General features: G+C 47.1%; 1 long non-coding RNA gene across 1 annotated transcript; it reads right to left on the reverse strand.

The window, feature by feature from the left end:
- LOC125161699 (uncharacterized) lies at window positions 1–3,649 on the reverse strand. The gene is made up of 2 exons (XR_007150733.1): window positions 3,181–3,649; window positions 1–764 (listed from the first exon to the last, which is right to left on the reverse strand). It is a non-coding gene; the product is annotated as an uncharacterized LOC125161699 (long non-coding RNA).
- Window positions 3,650–7,042: the final 3,393 nt, after the last annotated feature.

A 7,042-nucleotide genomic window follows, 5' to 3' on the forward strand; every position in this document is an offset into this window, starting at 1 on the left:
TGCTTGTAAATGACAGAAATTTATTCCTCCCAGTTCTGGAGGCTGGGAAGTCCAAGATCAAGGCGCTGGCAGATTCAGTGTCCTGGCTCACAGATGGCTGTCTTCTCCGTATCCTCATCTGCCCTGGTGGGCCCTGCTTCCAAATACCATCACGTTGGGGGTTAGGATTTCAACATATGAACTGGGGTGGGGGGGGGGGGACACACACAAACATTCGGTCTTGGAGTAGAGTGTGGGAGGGGGTGACATGTCCGGTGGCACCAGGCCTGGGACCCAGGCCTCTCTGTGGACAGTGTCCACTCAGGACCCGGCGCTGCTCCGAGGCCCAGGCAGCTGGAGACAAGAGACAAGGGCACACTGAGGTTTCCGTCCTCCTACGCCCAGTGAGCGCAGACAAGGACACAGAAGCTCCACCCCTCTCCTTCACCCAGAAACAGGAAGCCACAGGCGGGGACCCACTTCTTGGCACCTCCCTTTTCCCTCCACAGCAGAGGGCAAGGCAAAGCCCCTGCTCCTGGGCGTGGACAGTGGCACAGGGAGCCACAGCCCTGGCAGCAACATCTGTTCCCACCACAAGGCTGGAGCAGGCAGGTCTTCACCAGCCGGGCAGGGGCAGTCGGCAGCCGAGGAGGGAGGAATAATCTCCAGTGTTCTTGGTGTGAATGCTACATCGTGACTTCCAGTTCCACATTTGGCCAGTGAACTGGCCAAGCCACCTCTCCAAGTGGGGGCAGTGCTCCAGGCTCCAAACCGAAGACATGCTCCTAGCGTGCAGAGGGGTAGAGGGATGGTTGCACCTCAGCAGACTCCTCGTCCCACAGTCACTCATGTGGTGTTTGGTGGCCTTTTCCTTCTTGCCACCTGCCTTGCCCCACACACTCTCATGGCTGCCCCCTCAAAGAGCTCAAGCCTGCTACTCCCTGAAACCCCCTCACCTCAAACCAAGTCCTGCAGAAGCCTCCTTGGTTTGATATACCCCTTTCACCCTGCCCTTCCACCTCTCCTTAATGAAATCCGCTGTCCCCACACAGCCCAACTCTCCTGAAAGCCAGGCCACACCTCCTCCCACCTCCCTCAACACGAATGGAGGGGCCATCCACGTCCCCATAAATGCAAACACATGTATAACTGAACATTTTCCAACAGCCACATTAAAAGACTATGAGGGGCACCTGGGTGGCTCAGTTGGTTGAGTGTCCAACTTCGGCTCAAGTCATGATCTCGTGGTTTGTGGGTTCCAGCCCCGTGTGGGGCTCTGTACTGACAGCTCAGAGCCTGGAGCCTGTTTCAGATTCTGTGTTGCCCTCTCTCTCTGCCCCTCCCCCGCTCACACTTTGTGTGTGTGTCTCTCTCTCTAGAAAATAAACATTAAAATTTGTTTTAAATAATAAAAAAGTAGATAATTCAGGATGCCTGGGTGGCTCTGTTGGTTGGGCATCTGGCTCTTTGTTTTGGCTTGGGTCATGGTCTTCCGGTTCATGGGATTGAGCCCAGTGTGGGGCTCTGCACTGACAGTGTGGAGCCTGCTTGGGATTCTCTCTCCCTCTCTCTCCTTCCTCCTTCTCTCTCTCTCAAAGTGAATAAATAAACTTTAAAAAATTAACTAATTAATTAAAATTTAAATTAAAAAAAGACTATGAGAGAATTAGAAAAAAAGGCAAAAGAAATACATTAAATTAATTTGAATATACTTTATTTAGACCACCAATCTATTCAAAACATTATCATTTCAACATGTAATCAACGTTAAAAAATTATTGAGGGGTGCCTGGGTGGCTCAGTCAGTTGAGCATCCGATTCTTGATTTCAGCTCAGGTCATGATTTCAGAGTTTGTGAGCTGGAGCTCCAAGTCAGGCTCTGTGCTAACAGTGCAAAGCCTGCTTGGGATTCTGTCTCTCCCTATCTTTCTGCCCCTCCTGCTCTCTCTCTCTCAAAATAAATAAATAAACTTAAAAAAAATATTACTGAGATGTTTTTCTTTTCTTTTTTTCCCCTTGGACATCTTTGAAATCCAGAGTGTATTTTAGCACATCTCCTCAATTCAGACTAGATACTTTCTTTTTTTTTTTTTTTTAATATAATTTATTGTCAAATTGGCTAACATGCAGTGTGTAAAGTGTGCTCTTGGTTTTTGGGGTAGATTCCCGTGGTTCATCGCTTACATACAACACCCAGTGCTCATCCCAACAAGTGCCCTCCTCAATGCCCATCACCCACTTTCCCCTCTCCCCTACCCCCCATCTATGCTCATTTTGTTCTCTGTATTTAAAAGCATCTTATGGTTTGCCTCCCTCTCTGTAACTTTTTTCCCCCTACCCTTCCCCCATGGTCTTCTGTTAAGTTCCCAGACTAGATACTTTCCAGGTGCTCAGTGGGAACAGCACAGATCTAGACAAGGGCTGGCAAACTATGGCCCACCCCCCAAATCTGTCCTGCGGCCTAGTTTTGTATGACACTTGAACAGAAAATGGCTTTTACATTTTTAAATGATTGAAAAAAAAATCAAAAGAATACTATTTCATGACACATAAAATCTATGAATTTCAAAGTTAGTGTCTGTAAGTAAAGTTTTTAATTGTCAATAAAAAGTGGAGCTACATTTCATCTGATTTTTTTGTTTTTGTTTTTGTTTTTTTTTTCCTTTTTTAAGTAATCTCTGTGCCCAAGGTGGGGCTCGAACTCACCGTCCCAGATCAAGAGTCTCACGTTCTACAGACTGAGCCAGCCAGACATCCCTGTTTCATCTCTTCTTACCATGTACTCACCCACATAATAGCATGCCTCTTGGCCCACAAGGCAGACAATACAGTATTTACTATATGATCCTGTACAGGTAATATTTGCCCAGCTCTGTTCTACACCATTCACCTGCCCCTTAAACTCCAATAGAGGAGGGCCCGATTTGGCTTTGGAATCATATCCCGTCTCCCACCCAGCGTCCCAACTCTGGGATTCAAAACAAGTCATTTTCCCTTGGGGGCCTCAATATTCACTTGAAAATCGGGCCAGCACTCAAATGAATGTAAAGAGTGAAAACCGAGGGCCGGCCATATAGCTGGTGACTCTTCACTCGGTTCCAGTCTCGGTCTCAAGTTTCCAGCCTTCACTCCTCCGCCTGTAACACCTGCCCACAGGGCCCCCTTCACCTGACTCAGTACCTCCCGCAGGTGATGCCCCACCTGTCGCCTTCTCCCAGCATCCATCTCCGCCTCCGTTGGCCGGAGCCCCACCTCGGTGGCTTCTGGATCACTCTGGCAGTGCAATCCTCCAACTGCTTGAAATAGCGTCCCACACCCTCATCAAACCCAGTTCCCAGCGAGGGAACACCCGCAGCCCCAGGAACGCCCTCGGCTCACAGCTCCGACCCTCCTCTGCTCGGCCCTCACACTTCCGGCACGCCCACTGCGTGCTCTGGGCATGCGCGCGGCTCAGGTGCCTCCAGGGAGCGACCAGCCCCTGCTCCCGCCGGGCCAGTTTCACACTCTCCCCCGGTGTCCCAACAGATACTTCCAACTGGCCTACCGAGGCGTGGGCCAGATTTGCAGGACCATGTCCTTCTTTTCCCTTGGCACCTCATCAATCCCGACACTAATATCTTAGTCCTGCCTCCTCCAGACACCCTCGCCGACCTCAGCCAGTCCTTTGGCAGGCTTCTGCCTTACCAGAACCAACTCCGGTCATCATCTCCTCCAGGCCAGGGTCAGGCTGGTCACCTATTTATGTTGGTCTAGTCTAGGCTGTTGAACCTGGCCCACCCGTTTTCCTGTCGCGTCCTGCCAGTAAATCTTTTCCTCCTGGGGAAGCGTTCCTTCTAAAACGGCCCCTCCCTTTGGCTGCCGGGTCAGAACTATTTCCAGCAAGGATGAATGATATCCCAGAACTGATCTTGTTGCCCACAAATACTTTTGTCCCCAGTGAACGTTCCTCCATTTTGACAGAAAAGTGAGAACTGGACTCGCATTGGGACTTCGAACCCTGACCCAGGTTGGGAGAGCATTTCTCATACCAGTCACCAAATTTTCCTTCTAAGTTCCAGACAATTCTGTTTCTTTTTTCCTCTCCCCACATTCTAATCCACATATAATTGACATGCCATAAAATCCACCTGGTTAAAACGTGCGATTCAACGGTTTTAGTATATTCCCAGAGTTGGGCAATGGGTCACCACAATCTAAGCTTAGAACATTCACTTGACCTAAAAAGAAACCCCTTACCCATTAGCAGCCATTCCTATCCACCCCCTCAGCTCCTGCAACCACTAATCTGCTTTCTGTCTCTCCAGATTGTTGTATTCTGGACATTTTAAAATAATTTTTAATGTTTTGTTTTGTTTTTGTTTTTGTTTTTGTTTTTTGAGAGAGAGACAGAGCATGAGCAGGGGAGGGGCAGAGAGACAGGGAGACACAGAATCAGATCAGGCTCCAGAATCCAAGCTGTCAGCACAGAGCCGGACACGGGGCTCGAACCCACAAATTGTGAGATCATGACCTGAGCCGAAGTCAGATGCTTAACTGCTTGAGCCACGCAGGTACCCCTGGACTTTTTTTATAAATGGAATCATATAATATGGGGCTTTTTGTATCTGGCTTCTTAGCATGTTTTCAAGATTCACCCATGTTTTAGCACAAGATACTGCCTATATACAAGAGACTCACCAATCTATCTCCCCAGTCTGGCCCCTTCTCATGAGCTCCAGATGCACAGGTCCCAGTCCTATGGCCACCTCCACACCTCCACTTGGAGGTCATCTCAGGCGTCAGCCTTGACATGACCAATACAAGAAAACCACAGACTGAGCTTAGTTATGAATACTGGTGCAAGAATGCTAGTAAGTATAAGCAAGTACAATCCAACAGCATATTAATAATTTTAAATATTTAAATTTTTTTAACGTTTATTTATTTTTGAGACAGAGAGAGACAGAACATGAACGGGTGAGGGTCAGAGAGAGGGAGACACAGAATATGAAACAGGCTCCAGGCTCTGAGCTGTCAGCACAGAGCCTGACGCGGGGCTCGAACTCACGGACCGTGAGATCATGACCTGAGCCGAAGTCGGCCGCTTAACCGACTGAGCCACCCAGGCGCCCCAGTAATTTTAAATATTTAAAAATTTTTTAAGTAATCTCTACACCCAATATGGGGTTTGAACTCATGACCGCCAGATCAAGAGTTGCATACTCCACCGACTGAACCAGTCAGGCGCTCCTAATAATAACTTGAAATCATAACCAAGCAAGACTTATTCCAGAAAGGCAAGGATAGTTTAATATTAGGAACTCCTTTGGGGACACCTGGGTGGCTAAGTCAGTTGAGCATCTGACTTCAGCTCAGGTCATGATCTCACAGTTTGTGGGTTCGAGCTCCGCATCAGGCTGTCTGCTATCAATGTGGATCTTCTCCCTCTCTCTGCCCACTCCCCACTCATGCTCTCTTTCTCCAAAATAAATAAACATTAAAAAAAACCACTTTAATACTTAAGAATGCCATTAATATAACGATAATATTAATAGGAAAAATGAGGGGGAAAAAGTCTTATCACTACAGTAAAACCTTGGTTTTCAAGCATAATTCGTTCTAGAAACATGCTTGTAATCTAAAGCACTTGTATCTCAAAGTGAATTTCCCCATAAGAAGTAATGGAAACTCAGATGATTCATTCCACAACTCAAAATATTCATATGAAAATGATTACAGTACTGTAATATAATGCAAAATAATCAAGAAAATACAAAATATAAATAAAAATAAACGAACCTGCACTTACCTTTGAAAACCTTTGTGGCTGATGTGAGGGAGACAAGAGAGAGGAGGGTTATTGTGTAGGATGACTCACTAACAGAGTCACTGCTTTTGCTACTGCCATCTAGCCGCCTTATTTCTTCTTTCTCCTTTTAATATTGTGCAAATGGTCAATGTAGACTTCCTATAAAATCTCGCAATTTCTGCCACTCTCATACTTCATTTGCATACCTTGATTTTCTTCTTAACTTCCACCAGAATCATCTCCTTCGTACCGCCTTCCTTTTCAATCTTTTCCTGCATGGGGCCATTGTATACACTTTCAGGGATGTTGGCCACAGTAAAGTATTAATAAACTCTTGTCATATACTGTATTCACTGTAACTGGCAATAAGGCAGCAGAGGAAATGGTCTCTGTCTGCAGGCAGCCTGACCTAGAATGAAGCAAAGCATTCCTAAGCTTACTCTTGTATGGAAATGCAAAGGACTGTCCATAGGTGCTTTGAAGTGACAAAAAATACACTTGTGCTACTTGTGGGCACCTTCCAACGTTCTGAAAAATCACTGATTTCTGGAGCATCTGGTTGGCACAGTTGGTTGGGCGTCCGACTTCGGGTCAGGTCATGGTCTCACAGTTGGTGGGTTCGAGCCCCATGTCAAGCTCTGTGCAGACAACTCAGAGCCTGGAGCCTGCTTAGGATTCTGTGTTTCCCTCTCTCTCTCCCTCCCTGACCCAGGTGCACGCATGAGTGCTCTCTCTCTCTCTGTCTCAAAAATAAACATGAAAAAAAATTTTTTTAATTTTTTTTAACGTTTATTTATTTTTGAGACAGAGAGAGACAGAGCATGAATGGGGGAGGGTCAGAGAGAGGGAGACACAGAACCTGAAACAGGCTCCAGGCTCTGAGCTGTCAGCACAGAGCCCGACGCGGGGCTCGAACTCACGGACCATGAGATCATGACCTGAGCTGAAGTCGGCCGCTTAACCGACTGAGCCACCCAGGCGCCCCAAAAAAATTTTTTTTTAAAGTAAAAAAAATAGGGGCGCCTGGGTGGCTCAGTCAGTTGGGCATCTGACTTCGGCTCAGGTCATGATCTCACACTCCATGAGTTCGAGCCCCGCGTCGGACTCTGTGCTGACAGCTCAGAGCCTGGAGCCTGCTTCAGATTCTGTGTCTCCCTCTCTCTGACCCTCCCTCATTCATGCTCTGTATTTCTCTGTCTCAAAAATAAATACACATTAAGAAAAATTTTTAATTAAAAATAAATAAATACGCGGTCCGTGAGTTCGAGCCCCGCG

The sequence above is a fragment of the Prionailurus viverrinus genome, chromosome A1 (assembly GCF_022837055.1).
Source record: "Prionailurus viverrinus isolate Anna chromosome A1, UM_Priviv_1.0, whole genome shotgun sequence".
In the NCBI taxonomy this organism is placed as follows: domain Eukaryota; kingdom Metazoa; phylum Chordata; class Mammalia; order Carnivora; family Felidae; genus Prionailurus; species Prionailurus viverrinus.